Source organism: Solanum dulcamara, chromosome 3 (assembly GCF_947179165.1).
Source record: "Solanum dulcamara chromosome 3, daSolDulc1.2, whole genome shotgun sequence".
NCBI classification, from domain to species: Eukaryota; Viridiplantae; Streptophyta; class Magnoliopsida; order Solanales; family Solanaceae; genus Solanum; species Solanum dulcamara.
Window position 1 is genome coordinate 26894448 of NC_077239.1, and position 19709 is coordinate 26914156.

The window sequence follows — 19709 nt, forward strand, 5'->3', positions numbered from 1 at the left end:
TTTTATTCATCAAGCTTTCTCAAGCAACTCTCTTTGTATACACTTATTTACTTATTATCAAATATAGTTTTATTTTTTAATAGTATATAAATAATATTCCAGTGATTCTTATACTCCGGATAGTACACAAAATACTCCGACGTGGAGAAAAGGCTATGGGTTCAAGAGTGGTCATTGAGTTCTTCAATTTAAAGTAAAGCTTTGAATTCCAGGTATGTAAGACTATTAATAGAATTGGGTTGAGTTCTTCCATGCACGAAATATTTAAATTTATCGTAATTGAATTCTAAATGAATTCAATTACGTAAATGAATTCTAAATGAGTTATAGTTGAGTTTTACCCAAATATTGAATTCTAAATAAATTAATTCTTCTTATATTGAGTTAGATATATTTATGCATTGAGATTATTATGATTTTTATCTCTCATATTATTGGAATTATTGTTAATGACTACTTTCCCATGAACCCTAATTGATTTGATATTCTTGAATATTTTTACATGTGTTTTGAGTAAAGATGTTGGTTTTTAATATTTATTGATAAAAAGGGTGATTTGAATTAATAATATATATGTATTTTATTGGGTTTTAAAATATCAAAAGAATTGAGTTTAAATGAATTTGAGTAAACGATGTTTTAAGCAAGATATTTTGATGAGATATTAATAATGTTTTGAAGTGTAATGATTAATAAAGAGGTAATAAGATTAGTTTGATTTTTTTCCAATAAGACTAGATGATGATGTTACTATGAGCACATATTTTGGGAGTAGTATTCAACACCGAGTTGGGTAAGAGTTTAATTAACTCAAACCCTAGAACTACGTAGCTAGCATAGGATAGAGGCTATACCTTTTAAGTCTAAAAAAGAAGACTTTGATGATTGGATCCAAGATGGTGATGTTCTTTACCCTGGTAAGATATTGGATGGATGTGGCAACAACGTCACTTTGTTGTATCATCACTAGCTCATAAGTGATAGTTGTCGATTAGATAAACTCCCAATTAAGTAAGCATTGCTTATTATTATTATTTTTAAACTTGCATTACATATTGATGTGGAGATGATGCTGAATTCTAAGCCGAGTCTGCCTAAGAGGAGTTTCTTGTTATCTGTCCTTACTTTTTTTCCATTTTACATACTCGTACATTTCATGTACTGACGTCATTTGACCTGCATCATTTTATAATGCAGATATAGGTGTTAGATATTCTCAACAAGTGTATCATTGAAGATCATTACTTTCCATCTATTTGGTGAGTCCTTCTTGTATTAAGAGGAACTTTTTATTCTTTTATTATTGTTGAGTATTATATTTCTTTTCAGGTAGCCATGGACATGTCATTGGAATTATATGATAGTGTTAGATGTTTCATAGACAACGTTTGATGATATAATTGGACTAGTTCTACTTTGAAACTACTTTTAAGAATTATTTCTTTCATTTGATGTTGATGATGGCGAGCCCACATAAGTATTTTTATTTTCACTTAAGTTTTTTACTGATGAACGAATGAGTGCTGAGACCAAGTGGTTCTCTCAGAGGCGAGAGATGGTTTTTAAGTACCGGCAACGCCTAGGGTACCCTCTTTGGGTTTGACAAACTTATTATCAGAGCACAGAGTTCAATAGTCCTAGGGTGTCTATGAAGCCTTACCTAGTAGAGTCTTGCTTATGGGTGTGTCGTGCACCATACGTATAATAAGGAGGTTATAGGACATTAGAAATTATTTCACTTCTTTCATAATCTGAGTTCGTGCGATAGAGTTTAAATCTATAAAACTTTCTTTCTAATACTTGTATTTATATGTTGCAGACCATACATCTTAAACGTATAGCCAGTCAGAGGAACGATGCCAGTACTGAAGTTCCACAGTCAGAGATTGCTCCACCAAGAACTAGGGGCTGACTTGCATTAAGGTACCTTAAATACCTACTATTCATACCACTCCTACTTTGGAGGTAGAATTCAGAGGAGGTATTGCCATGCTCACTCAACCGGTAGCTACCTTGATGGGTAACCATAGTTCACCAACTCCTAACTCTATCTCTCAAGATTTGTCTTCCACTACAAGGATTAGAGATTTTCTAAGGATGAACCCACCAGTATTCATAGGGGCTAAGGTTAAGGAGGATCCTCAAAATTTCATTGATGAGATGTGGAAGATCTTGAAAGAGATGAATACTACCAAGGTTGAGAGTGTTGAGTTGGTTTCCTACCAGCTCAAGAATGTGGAAAACGTGTGGTATAACCAGTGGGAGAAGAGTCGCGGCAAGAATGCTGGACCTACAGTTTGGGATGAGTTTGAAAGTGCTTTCCTTGACCACTTCTTTCCCTAAGAACTTTGTGAAGCAAAAGTTGAGGAGTTTGTAAACCTCAAGCAGGAGAGCATGACTATAAAAGAGTATAGTTAGAAGTTTATTCAATTGTCCAAATATGCCTTAGAAATAATTCCTCATATGAGGTCCGAGATGAGGAAGTTTATCTCTGTCTTAGGAAACATGTAAAGAGAGAATAGAAGGAAATACTAATGATTTCTGACATAGATTTTTCTAGACTGATGGTGTATGCTCGGCAGGTTGAGGATGAAAAGAAAAAGGACCGAGAGGAACACTTAAGCAAGAAGGCTAAGTCTGCTGGGCATGAGAATGAGAAGAAGCAATGGAAGGGTAACAAGTCCTTCTTTTAGAAGGGGTCTTCTAATTAAGCACCTTCTTCAACAAGTGCTTTTACACCTAATCAGAGGTTGCTGAGTCACCAGAACTTTTGAGGTTAGGGTTCTCAGTGCTAATTAAGTGTGAATCAAGGTTCTAGAGGAAAGCCACCATGTGATAGATTAGGGAAGCTCTATTTAAGAGAGTGTCGTGTGGGCACCAATGCTTGCTATGGATGTGAAAAGATAGGTCACTTCTAGAATGAGTGCCCTTCAAAGATACAAGGAGATGGAAGTAGTAGAGCTCAATTTTCTTTTGTAGCTCCATATGATAGATGTAATTGGAGAGGTCCAGCTTCAACTGTGGGTAGGGGAAAAAATCATCTCTATGCTATGGGTCATCTCCAAAACTAAGAGAATGCACCCTATATTGTTACTGGTATGCTCCGAGTCCTTTTTTTGATATGTATGCATTACTTGAGCCAGGGGCTACATTATTTTTTGTGACTCCTTACTTGGGCTATTTAGCTTGTCTACTCCTATTGGTGAGTCTATCTTAGCTGAGAGGGTCTATAGAGACTGTACTATGTCAATCTATTATAGGGATACTATGGCTGACTTAGTTGAGTTGAATATGGTTGATTTTGATATGATTGTTGGCATAGACTGACTTTATGGTTGTTATGCCTCAGTTGATTGTAAGACCTAAATTGTCAAGTTTCAATTTCCAAATGAGCCTATCTTAGAGTGGAAGGGGAGTTCTGTAGTGCCTAGGGTTAAATTTATTTCCTACCTTCAGGCTAGAAAGTTAATCTTTAAAGGATGCATATATCATATAGTCCGAGTCAAAAATATTAATTATCAGGCTCCATCTCTTGAGCCAGTTCTCATTATGAGTGAGTTTCCAAAAGTCTTTCCTAAGGATCGACCCGGAATCCCTTCTTATAGAGAGATAGACTTTGGTATTGATGTCCTTCCTGATACACAACCTATTTCCATTCCTCCTTATAGGATGGATCCTACTGAGTTGAAAGAGTTGAAAAAACAGCTAAAAGACCTCCTAGATAAGGGATTTATTAGGCCAAATGTCTCACCTTAGGGCGTTCCTGTCCTATTCGTGTGAAAGAAAGACAGGTCCCTTAAATGTGCATTGATTACCGATAACTAATCAAGGTCACTACAAAGAACAAGTATCCTCTCCCCAGGATAGATAGTTTATTTGACCAACTTCAGGGTGCCACATGCTTCTCTAAGATAGACCTTAGATAAGGCCATTATTAGTTGAAAGTAAGAGAATATGACATACTGAAGACGGCTTTCCAAACCCGCTATGGTCATTTTGAGTTTCTTGTTATGTCCTTTTTATTGACAAACACTTCTATAGCTTTTATGGACCTCATAAATCAAGTATTCAAGCCATACCTGGATAGGTTTTTGATTGTCTTCATCGATGATATGTTGCTCTACTCTAGAAGTAAGAGTGAGCATTCTAACCACCTTAGGATTGTCCTTCAAACTCTTAAGAAGAGGGAATTGTATGCTAAGTTTTCAAAGTGTGAGTTTTGTCTTGCGTCTGTAGTGTTCCTAGGCCATACTCAAAAGATTAAGGAAGTTAATAAATGACCCAGACCCACCTCTCCAACCAACATAAAGAGTTTCTTAGGTTTGACTAGTTACTACAGGAGGTTTGTTGAGGGATTCTCATCCATATCCTCACCATTGACTAAGCTAACTTAGAAAAAGGCTAAGTTTCAATAGTTTGATGCTTGTGAGAAAAGCTTTCAAGAATTGAAAGCTAGATTGACTACTGCTCCAGTACTATCCCTACCCGAGGGAACAAATGGTTTTGTAATCTTTTATGATACTTCCAGAGTTGGGTTGGGATGTGTGTTGATGCAAAAAGGTAAGGTCATTGCCTATTCCTTTAGACAACTTAAGAGTCATTAGAGGAACTACCCCACTCATGACCTTGAGTTGGAAGCTGTAGTATTTGCTCTTAAGATATGGCGTCACTATATTTATGGTGTATGTATTCTGTTAAGAAGGAGTTGAACTTGAGGTAGGAGAGAATTTAGGGGTGTTCATGGTTCGGTTTGGGTCGGTTATTGATTAAAACCATAACCAAACCAATTTAATCGGTTATTAAATGTCTAAAACCATAACCAAACCAAGTAAAATAATAACCACGGGTTTGGTTATTGTCGGTTTGGTTCGGTTTGATTCGGTTATTTGGTTTATGACTAGCCGAGATAATTCAAATATTCTCTCTCTACATTCTTCAAATTCTTATGAAGCTCTTTTTTCCTCACGACCCATAGAGGTTCAAAACAGAAAATGAAACAACTTAAACATTCGGAAAAAAAAAGAAAACAACTTAAAATCAATTTAAAATTTGAAAAACTCCTTACAAACCTTCTCAAAATTTAACAATCTTATACTTGGGGTTGAGGAGTTTAGGTTGCTCTTGAGCCTTCACTGTTAGTCTATGACTTTGAGTTTGTGACTTTGTGAGAAACCAATGTGAGACGAACAAAAATGTAAAAGGAAAACAGATACTAGGGTTTTAAAGTTTTAACTTTTACTTTATGTTGCTGCCTGCTGCTCAAGTGCTTAGTGCTTATTAGAAATTTAGGATTTAGAATTTAGGATTTAGGATTTAGAATTGGGCTTGAGAGTTGGGCTAATGGGCTTGGATTGTTGGACTTGGACCGCTGTTTAGTGTTTATTAGAATTTATAATTGGGCTTGAGAGTTGAGTTTGGATTGTTGGGCCTTAAAAATAAGTATATTAATATTAAATTAATAATTAATACGTATAAAATATCTTTAATTATTTATGAAAAACTAATATTATAAATATAAATAATTATAAATTTTAAGTATATAATTATCGGTTTGGTTCGGTTATTTATTCGGTTATTTTTTTCTATAACCATAACCAAACCAAATATTATCGGTTATTCAAATTTAAAACCAAACCAAACCAAACTGAATGTTGGTTTTTTTATTCGGTTTGGTTTTGGTTTTAACCAAAACTGTGAACAGCCCTAGGAGAGATGGCTAGAGTTGCTCAAGGATTATGACATGAGCATTCTCTACCACCCAGGTAAATCAAATGTAGTTGCTGATACTCTAAGCAGGTTATCCATAGGGAGTACGACCCATGTGAAAGAGGAAAAGAAGGAGTTGGCAAAGAAAGTGCATAGACTTACGTATTTAGGAGTTCAACTTATTGACTCTAGTGAGGGTGGTACAATAGTATGGAATGGAGCTGAATCATCTCTAGATGTAGAGGTGAAAGGAAAGAAAGATTAGGACCCTATTCTCCTTTAATTGGAAGATGAGGTTCACAAGTAGAATGTAATGGCTTTTGCCAAAAGGGAAGATGGAGTGTTGAGATATCAAGAGAGATTATATATTCCAATTGTTGATGGCATTCAAGAGAGAATCATGGAAGAAGCACCAATTCCAGGTATTCCATTCATGCAGGTTCGACAAAGATGTACCGCGACTTGAGAGAAGTATTCTGGTGAATTGGAATGAAGAGAGATATAGAAGAGTTTGTATCTAAATGCCTGAACTGCCAAAAAGTTAAAGTTGAGCTACAAAGGCCTAGTGGAGTGGCTCAAAGTATAGAGATCCCGGAATGGAAGTGGGAGATGACCAACATGGACTTTATTACCAGTTTACCGCGAACCCACAAACAATATGACTCTATTTGGGTGATTATTGATAAAAGGACCAAATTAGCCTATTTCTTCCCTGTTAAGACTATGGACACCGCAGAGGATTATGCCAAACTGTATCTTAAAGAGATTGTTAGACTGCATGAAGTTCTTTTGTCTATCATATCAAATAGGGGAGCTCAATTCACTAATTAATTTTGAAAGTCATTTTAGAAGGGTTTAGGTTCAAGAGTGAACCTTAGTACTGCTTTTTATTTACAGACTAATGGCCAAGTAGAGCGTACGATACATATATTGGAGGATATGTTCAGACTTGTGTCATTGACTTCAAAGGTAATTGGGATGATCATTTACCTCTTATTGAGGTTGCATACAATAATAACTTCCATTTCAATATTTAAATGGCTCCTTAAAAAGCTCTATATGGCAGGAGATGTAGATCAGCAATTGGTTGGTTAAAAGTTGGTGAAGGTAAGTTAATTAGACCATACTTGGTTCACCAAGCTATGGAGAAGGTAAAACCATCCAAGAGAGGATGAGGACTGCTCAGAGTCGCCAGAAATCCTACACTAATGTTAGGAGAAGAGATTTGGAATTCGAAGTAGATGATTGGGTATACTTGAAAGTTTCACCTATGAAGGGTGTGATGAATTTGGAAAGAAAGGGAAGCTTAGTTCTCGCTACATTAATCCTTATCAGATTATGAAGAGGGTTAGTAAAGTAGCCTATGAATTAGAGTTGCCCCAGAATTAGCAGCTACTCATCCCGTGTTTCACATCTCTATGCTTAAGAAGTATTTGGGAGATATTTCACTTGTTATCTCGACTAAGAGAATTAGGGTGAAAGAGCTTTGAGTTATGAAGAGATTCCAATGCAGATTCTTGATCATCAAGTTTGCAAATTAAGAACTAAGAAAGTGGCATCTGTAAAAGTCCTATAGCGAAATCAATTTGCTGAAGAGAACATGGGAAGCTAAAGATGATATGAAGGATAAATATCCTCATCTATTTGTGCTTTCTGAGGATGATGTTCAATCTAATATTTCTTACTTCTACCTTTGAGTCGATGTGTATTCTTGAGTTTGAGTCATTGATTATTTCAGTATGTGTTGTTTGAACATTTGAGTATCAGAGTTTTTGAGAAATTGATGTCTTGATGATATTTGTTATTCATGTCCCCTAGTTTCATCTTCATTCGAGGATGAATGATCCCAAGGGGGAAATATTGTAACACCCCCTAAAACGTTGTATATGGTATTTCAATTCTCGATGAAAATGATACTGCTTTTGTATTTTGGACATAACATTGCATATACTAGTCTAAATTAGGTGATTCAAATTTTTGAATATTGCCAACGTCATTACCTACAACTTTCATGAGACCATATCTTAAGATTCGGAGGATACATCGGTCAAATAAATTATTTTTTGCAAGATATAATGTTGCGACAAAATAGAGTATTTATAAAAGAAAAATCATATCTCATGGTATATTATTCCAAATTGGTTGATTCTTAAATGAAATAAAAGTATAATTACTGATCTATAATTCATACCAAGACACCAAATCCTAATTAGGAAGTTATCTTATTCAAATGCAACTCCGAAAAAGGGTATTCCGTTAAAAGAAGGTTCATCTCACCAACCATGGAAAGATCTAGATCCATTTGACATCACCCATGACATCACAATCTTCCATTAATTTTCAGATTTTTCTTTGTAATTATTTTTATTTATAGTTAGGTCGCTCCTCCACACCTATAAATACCCACCTTATTTTCTCATTTTATTCATCAAGCTTTCTCAAACAACTCTTCTCTCTATATACTTCTTTACTCATTCTCAAATATAGTTTTAGTTTTTAGTAGTATATAAATACTATTCTGGTGATTCTTATACTCCGGGTAGTACATAAAATACTTCAGCAAGAAGAAAAGGATAGGGGCTCAAGAGTGGTCATTGAGTTCTTCAATTCGGAGTAAAGCTTCGAATTCCAGGTATGTAAGGCTATTCATAGCATTAGATTGAGTTGTCCATGCACCCAATATTTAAATTTATCATAGTTGAGTTATAGTTGAGTTTTATCCAAATCTTGAATTCTAAATGAATTAATTCTTCTTGTATTGAGTTAGATATATTTATGCATTAAAATTATTATTATTTTTATCTCTCATATTATTGGAATTATTATTCATGGCTACTTTCTCATGAATCCTAATTGATTTGATGTTCATGAATATTTTTACACGTGTATTTACTAAAGATGTTGGCTTTTAATATTTATTGACAAAAAGAGTGATTTGAATTAATACTATATATGTATTTTATTGAGTTTTGAAAGAGCAAAAGAATTGAGTTTGAATGAATTTGAGTAAATGATGTTTGTAGCAAGATATTTTTGATGAGATGTAAATAATATTTTGAATATGTTAATATGAGCACATATTTTGAGAGTAGTATTGAGCACCGAGTTGGGTAAAAGTTTAATTGACTCAAACCCCAGAACTATGTAGCAAGTGTAGGATGGAGGCTATACATCTTAAGTCCCAAAAAGAGGACTTTGGTGATTGGATCCAAGATTGTGATGTTCGTTACCCTGGCAAGGTATGGGATGGATGTGGAAACGACATCGCTTGGTTGTATTATTACTAGATCATAAGTGATGGTTATCGGTTAGAAAAACTCCCAACTGAGTAAGCATTGCTTATTATTATTATTTTTAAACTTGTATTACACATTGATGTGGAGATGATGTTGAATTCTGAGCCGAATCTTCCTGCAAGGAGTTTTTTGATATTTGTCCTCACTTTCCTTCCATTTTACATACTCGTACATTCCATTTATTGACATCATTTGACTTGCATCATTTTATGATGTAGATACAGGTGTTAGAGATCCTCAACAGGCGCATCGTTAAAGATCATTACTTTTCATCTATTTGGTGAGTCCTTATATTCGAAGGAACTCTTTATCCTTTTATTATTGTTGAGTATTATATTTCATTTGAGGTAGCCATGGACATGTTATTAGCATCATTTAGTAGTGTTACAGGCTTCATAGATAGAGTTTGATGATCGTATTGGTGTAGTTCTTCGTTGAAACTACTTCTTCTAAGGATTATTTCTTCCATTTGATGTTAATGATGGTGAGCCCACATAAGTATTCTTATTTTTACTTAAGTTTTCCGTTGATGAACGAATAAGTGATGAGACCAAGTGGTTATCTCAGAGGCCAGAGATGGTTTATGAGTACCGTCCATGCCTAGGGTACCCTCTCAGGGCGTGACATAAACTTAGGTAGTCTACGGGTCGACCTATGGACCGTTGAACCTTCTACGGGCCGTAAAAGACTGGTCATAGAAAATTAGGCTAGATTCTGAGTCTTTGAAGTTTGGACCTACGAACATTTTCTATGGATTTTCCTACTAATTTATAGGAAAAGTACTGAGGGTTGTTTCTTTGAAGTTAGGTCTACATACCCCATCTACTGGTTGTAGACACTTCTATGGATTGTAATAGAGTTGCAGGGTGGGTATATGAGTCCCTTTTATGGGTCGTAGTCCGATATCATACGACATGTATTAAGTCTGATTCTCTTAGATTTTAATATTAGCAATATCTATGGTCCTTAAAAACTCCTACGAGCTGTAGATACTATCCGTAGGGAGAGTTGAAGGAAAACTGAAACTTTTTTTATGTCTAGAAGTGGAGTATGTGTCCCATCTATGACTTGTAGCTCCACATATGGCCCGTAGGTGCCACTCGTGGTTCAGTGGTCAGAGGAACCTTTTCTTATTTTTCTTATGGTGTTTCTAAGGGGTCTAAGCTAAGATTATTTGGGGTGTTACAACATCTCCCCTTAGGAATATTTGTCCTCGAATTATGACCAAGCTAACAATTTACACAAGTACGAATCTAATGCAAGAATTGGAGTATTCAAACACTCAAAAAGACACTAAATCTGACATAAGGAAAAAAAGAGTATTGCCTTCAACATCATCACTAATAGGAATGAATAGATGAAACTATCTAGCATTCATATCCTCTTCGACTTCCCATTTTGCCTCTTTAACAAACTTATTCCTCCATAAAACATTGACTGAAGCAACCTCTTTGGTTCTCAACGTATGCATCTGGGAATCAAGAATTTGAACCAGAATCTCCTCATAAGAAAAACTATCGATCACACTAATGCTTTCTATAGGAATAATAAGAGAAGAATATCATAAGCACTTCTTAAGAATAGAAATGTGAAACATAGGATGAACAACCACTAACTATAGTGGTAGCTCTAACTCATAAGCTACATTACCAACTCTCTTTGTAATCTGATAGGGACCAATGTAATAGGGACTAAGCTTCCCTTGCTTACCGAATCTTATGACACCCATCATGGGTGGAACCTTAAAGTATACCCAATCATTCACCTCAAACTCCAAGTCTTTTCTCCTAATATCATTGTAAGAATTTTGATGACTTTGTGTGGTCTTCAACCTCTCTTAAATGATTTTCACCTTCTCCATAGCTTGGTTAATCAAGTATGGCCCTATTAACGTAGCTTCACCAACTTTGAACCAACTAGTAGGCGGTTTGCATCTCCTCTCATAGAGAGCCTCATAATGAGTCATTTTAATACTTATGTGATAATTGTTATTGTACGCAAACTCTATGAGAGGCAAGTGGTTATCCCAATTACTTTTAAAATCAATGACACAAGCTCTCAACATATCCTCTAGAGTCTGAATTGTACGCTCTGCTTGAACATTTATCTGAGGATGGAAAGTGGTACTAAGGTTTACCTTCCAGCCTAAACCATTCTAGAATGACTTCCAAAAATAGGCAGTGAACTAAGCTCCTCTAACAGAAATGATAGATAAAGAAATAACATGAAGTCTTACTATCTCATGAATGTATAATTTGGCGTAGTCCTTTACTAAATTTATAGTCTTAATTGGTGGGAAGTGGGCTGATTTAGTCAATCTATCCACAATCACCCAAGTTGAATCATGATACTGATGAGATCGCGGTAAGCCTATAATAAAATCCATATTGATCATCTCCCATTTCTACTCTAAACGTCCTATACTTAGAGCTACACCACAAGGTCTTTGATGTTCCACTTTGACTTGTTGACAATTTCGGAAGTTAGAAAGGAAGTCTGCAATTTCTCTCTTTATGCCACTCCACCAATAAATTTCTCTCAAGTCATGGTATATCTTTATAGAACCCGGATGAATCGAATATCAAACCTATGGGACCCTATCAAGATTCTATCTCGAAGACCATCCATATTCGAAACACATTGTCTACCTTGCTATCTCAACATACCATCTCTACCATGAGAAAAAAACCATCACTTTCTGCCTGCGAATATCTTTCTTTAACTGCAGTAGAATGGGGTCTTTATCTTTCTTTTCCTTCATTTCTGCTACTAGTGATAATTCAGCCCATATCTAACAAACATAGCATTTCTTAGGCAACTCTCTTTTTAATCCTCCACATGAGTAGTACTCCCATGGACAACCTGCTAAGAGCCTCAACAATAACATTAGCTTTACCTAGGTGGTAGAAAAGGCTCATATCATATTCCTTGAGCAACTCAATCCATCTCCTCTACCTCAAGTTCATCTCTTTCTGACTAAAGACATATTGAAGGCTTTTGTGGTCACTGAACACATCCACATGCATGCTATAGAGATAGTGTCACCATATTTTCTAAGCAAATACTACTTCTGCCAACTTAAGATCACGAGTCAGATAATTCTTCTCTTGGATCTTATGCTTTCTAGAAGTATAAGCTATGAATTTACCTCTTTTCATCAACCGACAGCCTATTCCAAGTCTGGAAGCATTAGAATAAATAACAAAACCTTGTTTCCTCCGGCAAGGACAACACTGGAGTAGTAGTCAATCCTGAAAACTTTTCTTACTAGCTTTAGATCATTAGAACTTAGTCTTTTTCCGGGTCAAGTTAGTCAATAAAGTTGATATAGATGAGAACCCTTCTACAAACCTTATGTAATAACATCCAAACCCAAGAAACTCCTTATGTTTATCAGATATATAGGTCTGGGCCAGTTCTTAACTAGCTCAATTATTTACGAATCAACTTGGATACCTTCACCAGATACAATATGGTTTAGGAATGCCATAGATGCCAACCAAAACTCACACTTAGAAAATTTAGCATACAACTCCTTATCCTTGAGAGTTTAATGAACAATTCTGAGATGATTGGCATGTTCTTCCTCATTTCTAGAGTAGATCAAAATGTCATCGATGAATACGATAACAAACATATCAAGATACTGCTTAAACATTCTTTTCATGAGATCCATGAATATTGTAGGAGCATTAGTCAACACTAAAGGACATTACAAGAGACTTATAACGAACATAATGGGTTCTGAAAGCTATCTTTGGGATGTCACTTTCTCTCACCTTTAACTGGTCATAGCCTGATTTAAGGTCTATCTTAGAGAAACAAATGGTACCCTGAAGTTGGTCAAAAAAGTCATCAATTCTAGGAAGAGGGTACTTATTCTTTCTGGTAAACTTATTTAGTTGACAGTAGTTAATGCATATTTTAAGATAACCCAATTTATTTCGCACAAATAAGAATAGAGCACCCCAAGGTGAGACACTCAGCCTAATGAAACCCTTATCAAAAATATCTTTCAGCTACTATTTTAACTCGATTAGAACCATTCTATATGGAAGAATAGAGACAGGTTGTGTATCAGAAAGAATGTTAATTCTAGAGTCTATCTCTCTATTAGGAGGGACTCCAGATAAATCATTGGGAAATACTTTAGGAAACTCATTTATGACTAGAGCTGACTGAAGGGATGGTGACTGTTATCTGTAACTCGGACAATGTGGTAAATGTACCCTTTAGAAAGTTACTTTCTGTCCTTAAGGTATTAGATGAAACAACCCTTAGGCATTGCTGGACTACCCTTCAACTCAATAACATGTTCATTTGGTAATTGAAATTTTACAACTCGAGTTCTATAATCGACTGAGCCATAACAAGCATAAAGTCAGTCCATACGTAAAATGACATCAAAATCTACCATGTCTAACTCGACTAAGTTAGACATGGTGTCTTTATGATAGACTGAGATCGTACAATATCAATAGACCCTCTTAGAAAGAATGGATTCATCGACTGGAGTAGATACATTAAAAGTTTCTAGAAGGCATTCAGGATCAATTTCAAACTTCATGGCTACATGCGGAGTCACAAAAGAAAATTTCACACCAGGATAATGTAAGGCATACACATCAAAAGAAAATAATTTAAGCATACCAGTTACAATGTCTGATGAGTTCTCTTTCTCCTGGCAACTAGCGATAATATACATATGATTTGGACCTTGGCCTTATCCTGCAGTAGTCCCCTTTTCAGCAACCCTGTCGGATGGTGCTGTTAAAGAGGAGTGAGCCTTACTACCTACCATTACCCTAATTCCATATCGAACATTCCCTAGAAAAGTGACCCACTTCACCACACTTATAACACCGTCAGTGCCAAGATGACACTCTCCCTAGTGGGGCTTGACACATTTTCCCCAAGTTGGGTTTTATGAAGTTCCATGAGCCACACTTCCTTGTGCTTAAGAACCCTGAGCTCAGAAATTCTGAGACCACTGATCATTTCTGCTTCTAGGTGAATGCACACTAGCTGATGATGATATAGGTCCAGATGACCATTGCTGAAAAGATGGTTGATTTCTATTTTTGGTCCTGTGCTTATCAAAATTATGATTTGACATCTTAGCCCTCATATTATGAAATGCCTCGATGTATTTTAGCTTATCCTCCTCAACCTACTGCATATGAATCATCAGTATATCTATATCCATATTCCCAATCAACATAGCTGCATTACCCTCCTTACTCAATAGATGAGAGAATTTCAACATGAAGAAGCATATCCCACTCCTCATATCAGCTACCATTTCCAAAGCATAGAGGGATAATTGGGTGAACTTGAGGTTGTACTCTTGAAGACTCATAAAATCTTGTTTCAGGTTAAGTAGCTTTCTTACCTTTGCTTTCCTTACATCTTGAGGAAACAATGTCCCAAGATAGCATTATCAAACATAGCCCAGCTTAAGAGTGGTGCATCCTCTCCCCTTGTCTTCTTCCACTGATCGAACCATACCATTAAAATACCCTCAAGTTTATATATAGCCAATTTAACACACTTTGGTTTCGTAATATGTATAACCTTAAATACATTTTGAATCTAATGCATAAAGTTCCCTTAATCCTCACTGAGTACAGACCTAGTAAACTATGGTAGATTCATCCTCAGAAATTCCCGAACTCTTGAAGTATCTAGCGCAACCTGTTGGACTGCTCTTTATCGCTCAACTTGCACTATCATATCTTGAGCCAACAACTGAATAGCATTGGAAAATTTGGTATTAGTGACTTTAGCCTAAGGTGGCTACTCAGTAGGTACAACTGGACCCCTTAGTCCTTCAAGAACTTGAGGCTCTTACTGGTTTTCATCCTGTCTGGCAAGAAGTCCTATGTTCCTAGTATACATTAGGCGTCCAACTACTCTTCTTAGAGGTATGACCTGTAATACATGAATGCTCAAATTTAGAAGAAACATTTATAACGTTAAACTTTATCACACGAACTGGAGTATGAAGGAAATGAGATAATTCCTAAAGTTTTGTAGACTCCATGTTATAGATGTGGAATGCTTCACACTGATAATGAGGAATCTACTAGGCTCGACTATATAGACATCTTAGGACTCTTGAACTCTGTGCTCTAATACCAAGTTTTTCACGCCCCAAGCCTATACCATGGATATGGCTGACAATCAAAAATTATTGTTAGTACCAAGAAAACTCTTAACTTGGCAAACTATAAATAGATAACTCAATGTAACTCGCAAAAACAAAAATTGGTGAGCATTTAACACTTACAAAGAAGTTAAAGTTATCTGAAAATAACCTAACTAATACTGAAAAGTATTTCAAAAATATCTACAAAGTTAACATCAAACTGATTATCTAGTTGTGTCCATGAAGCCTCTAAAATTGATGATGGCTGTTGAAATAATACCTCTGGCTACCATAATTCCTAGTGACTACTAATACTGAAAATAACCAAAAATAACTAAAAAGAGTCCTCCGGAAAAAGGAGGTCTCACCAAAGTTGATGAGTGGATGATCTTAATGATGCACCTATTGAAAATCCTAAATACATATATCTATATCATGGAAATATAAAGCATCAAATAACGTCATTATATGGAATGTATGATATGTAAGATGGTTGAGTAAAATAGATAACTGAACTGTAAGTTGAACATTACTCAACTTAAAATAAGACATAAACATGAGGTAAAAACCAGTCAAACCTTATAATGAAGCATGCAATAGAAGTAAAACATTAAAATAAGATAACAATAATTTATTGTGGAGTTTCTCTAACCGACAACCATCACTGATAAGCTCATTTATGATATAATGTCCTGCCAACATTTCTAGAACCATCCTATATCTTATCGAGATATAGGACAACAACTTTAACTTATGGATCTATATAATAAGCCTTTTTGGAAGCAATGGGGAGTCGCTCGTATTGCGATATGATCCTATCCTATGCTGACTACTTAGTTTATAGGGCTTTATATTATATGAACTCTTATCCAAATTAGTGCTCAATACTACTCCCAAGAAAAAAATATCAATAATGCTCATAAATTATATGTGTTGAGTTAATATTCAAAAGCCCTCTTTAGGAAAAAACTAATCTTTACTTTGATTTACTTTAGTAAGATGCGTTTTGAAAACCATTTATGCTCTTTTCAAAATCGTATCTCATTTCTCAATGCAAAAAAAATATTGTTGGATCCATTTACACTCTTTAAACTCTTTTCAATGAGACTTTAAAAGTATCCATAAAGTCACTTTAATTTAATAGAATCGATGCATAATAGTAAATAATGAAATAACTCAATTAGGGTTCATGTGAGACTTGACATGAACAATAATTCAAGAATAAATGTCACATGAAAAAGTACAATATCATTAAACATATATAGGACTCAATAATAGAAAGCATAACTCATTTAAAAATTCGATAAAATTAGGGGTAGAACTCAAAGTTGAACTCATATAAACTGAATCGAGATGTAGGGTATGAGAATGAACTCAGTCCAATGTTATGATTAGCCTTACATAACTGGAAGAATGATGTTCTTGGTGAAACTCGAAGAACTCTGTGAAAACACTTGAACCCTAGTCGTTTCTCCTTTACAATCCTTGCTTTATGTTCTTGAAGTATTAATGAGCAAAAACGACACATAGGATACTGATAAGGGACTCGATTTGGTCCTAAAATGTAAAGGTTTTTGTTTGAAAATGGCGGGAAAAGACAACACTATCCTACATTAAAGCTGAACTTAGGCCATATACGAGTCGACCTACGGATCGTAGTTCCTTCTATGGGCCGTAGAAGACTGGTCATAAAAAGTTAGGCTAGATTCTGAGTCTTTGAAGTTTGGACCTACGAACCCTTTCTATGGGTCGTACTCTTAACTATAGATCATCTTGCTAACTCATAGGAAAGGTACTAAGGGTTTTTTCTTTGAAGATGGATCTATGGACCCCTTCTACTGGTCATAGACCCTACTCGTACAAAGTTGGAACACTTAGGGAGGGCTACTGGAATTGTAGGGTGGGTCTATGAGTCCCTTCTATAGGTCGTAGACCCATCTCGTACAACATGTCTTAAATCTGATTCTCTGAGCTTTTCCTATAGGAAATATGTACGTTCCATAGGAACTCCTACAAGCCGTAGATACTGTCCATAGGGAGAGTTGATGGAAAACTTAAATTTGTTTTAAGTCTAGAAATGGACTACGAGTCCTACCTATGACCCATAGGTGCCACTCGAGATTTACTGGTCAAAGGACTTTTCTCATGTTTCTTCTGAGATTTTCTAAGGGGTCTATGCTAGGATTCTTTGGGCTGTTACATCCTATTTCTCATTCGTGGACGAATGATTCTTATGGGGCAAGGATGTAACATTCTGCCTTTTTGAAATGTCTAAATTAACCCGTACCTTCTTGGCAAGACAAAGAGAGTGATTAATAAATTTAGAATGATATGGTATGTCATATCTTAAGTGTTCAAGAGTTGTATCTCAAGTTTTGAAGTTAAGCGAGTTGCGAAATAAAATTTGGCAAAAGTTATCGCAACTTCAATTTTAGAGATTTGTTTGAAATTTAGGTCAAATGGAAGAAAGACGATAAAGAAAGTTTGCCTACTACTAATAAGGGCAGGTGACTATCCTTTTTATCGCTTGCTCTTCCTTTCACTCTCATTTGGTCTATTTCTTCTATAAAATAAAGTGAAGCAAAGTGAATTCCAACTTTGCCGTCCTTACCTTCAATCCAATCTGATTCTGATTCCATAGAAAGTAAGGCTGATTTAAGGATATATCATAGACAACTGGGAGAATTTTCCTTGATTTCGATTCTATTACATTCAAGTGGTCCAGCCATTCTTTCCGCCAATAAAGAAGTCATCCTTAACGATTTTCTATTCCTTCCCTATTGAGCCACCACTCTTCACCATTCGATCCTCGATCCACTAGTTATCTGGTTATGGCTTCCCAGCTCTTCTTCTCTTTATCCAAGTCTTTCTCTCTAGCTGTCTAGTTCTCTTAGCTATTGTTACAAATTTTGACTCATGGAAAGTGGAAAGGTAGAAGCGTCGGCCACCGCTGAAAGAGACCGAAGAAGGTTCAACTAGCATTGGTCCAAGGCTTGCTAGGCCCTAATGGCACAACTGGCATTTTGGGGGGGGTGAAATTTGCCCTCCTTTGTATCCAAGAGAAAGAAAGATTCCATCCCATCTTTAAAGCAATGGTCTGTGACTCTGCAGCTTTATTAGGTTAGGAGAGGAGCTTTTCTCCCAATATATAAAGAGTTATGGGACACACAACCTATAAAATTGAAGGTGTACGAATCTAGTTCTCAACTCATCAAACCATTTGTCCATATGAATTCAGAATAGATGGATAAATGCATTTTTGCAAGGTGACACAAACAGACATGTCAAGTAGTCCCAAGTCGGTGGACTTTTATAAAGGGCCAACTCCATTTTTTCTGGAGATGACGACCATGAACTTTAAACCCAACATCTTTATACCAAGAATCACCCTTATTAACTTGATTTTCTTGACTAAGTACTTGATGAAAGTTGTTCTATGCGTTGAGCTTGTTATCATGGTATAATTTGTTCAGTTGATTTTTTAGTGTATCATCCTTTGGTGTTGGGGCAGAAGAGGTTTGTTTTGTTTAAGGCTTTGAGTTATATTTAGAGCTTAATATCAAGGTAAGACCCTCATTTCACTAATTCTAGCATTGATAAGCCGTAAATAGTCCTTGATAACAAAAATTCATATCTTTTACTGGATTGTCATGGTGTCTAATATTAGGTTTGTTAAATGTCATACTTCCATGTTGTCGTAGAAAAAGGTATGTTAAGTCTATTTCCTCCTTTTGACATATTTCCTTCAGTCTTAGGAGCAATACACAAAGATTATTGTTATCACTGATATACTCATAACCATAATTATTTATTGTTGGCTGATCAATTTGTTATAATATTCCCTTGTAAGTATTCTTATTTTGTTAGTAGCGGTCCTTTATTAGGCACGACTTTGAACCATTTATATAGGCCACTTATAGCTAATTGCTCTCTATTGAACTGTTATTGTTTCCCTTGGGGATATTATTGTTAGCTACTTGCCTAAGAGCTATGATTTGTCTAAAGGGCAATGTTGTTGCCTAAGAGGGCTATGAGTTCCCTACAGGGTTACATTGTTGCCCAAGAAGGCTATGAATAACCTATGGAGATGCATTGTTGCCTAAGAGGGATATGAGTTATCTATGGAGATATATTGATGCCTAAGAGGGGTACGCCTTATGTAAGAGGGGTACGCCTTATCTACGAGGCTATGTTGTTTCCCAAGAGAGATACATCGCATACAAAAGGTAAAGACAATATAAACATGAGCGGAAGTAATCATTAAGTGGGGAATGGGACTAAGGGAGATCAACTCTATAAACGTCCAACTGGACTACACAATAATATCGTCTAAACATGCCTCTAGTCTAGTCTTTTGACGGGGGATTAGGACAAACTTCTATCTCACAGTAACAATAGAAGAAAGTGTAAAAAATAGTAACATGAATAAAAGTCTTGTCCTCGGTAGAATGAGGACTCACCAACTTCTTTGAAATCTAAAGCAAATCTATAGCTATAAGAAGGGTGATAGTGAGTGTCATCTGTCCCTACATTATGAGATAATGTAGGAAAAATATGCA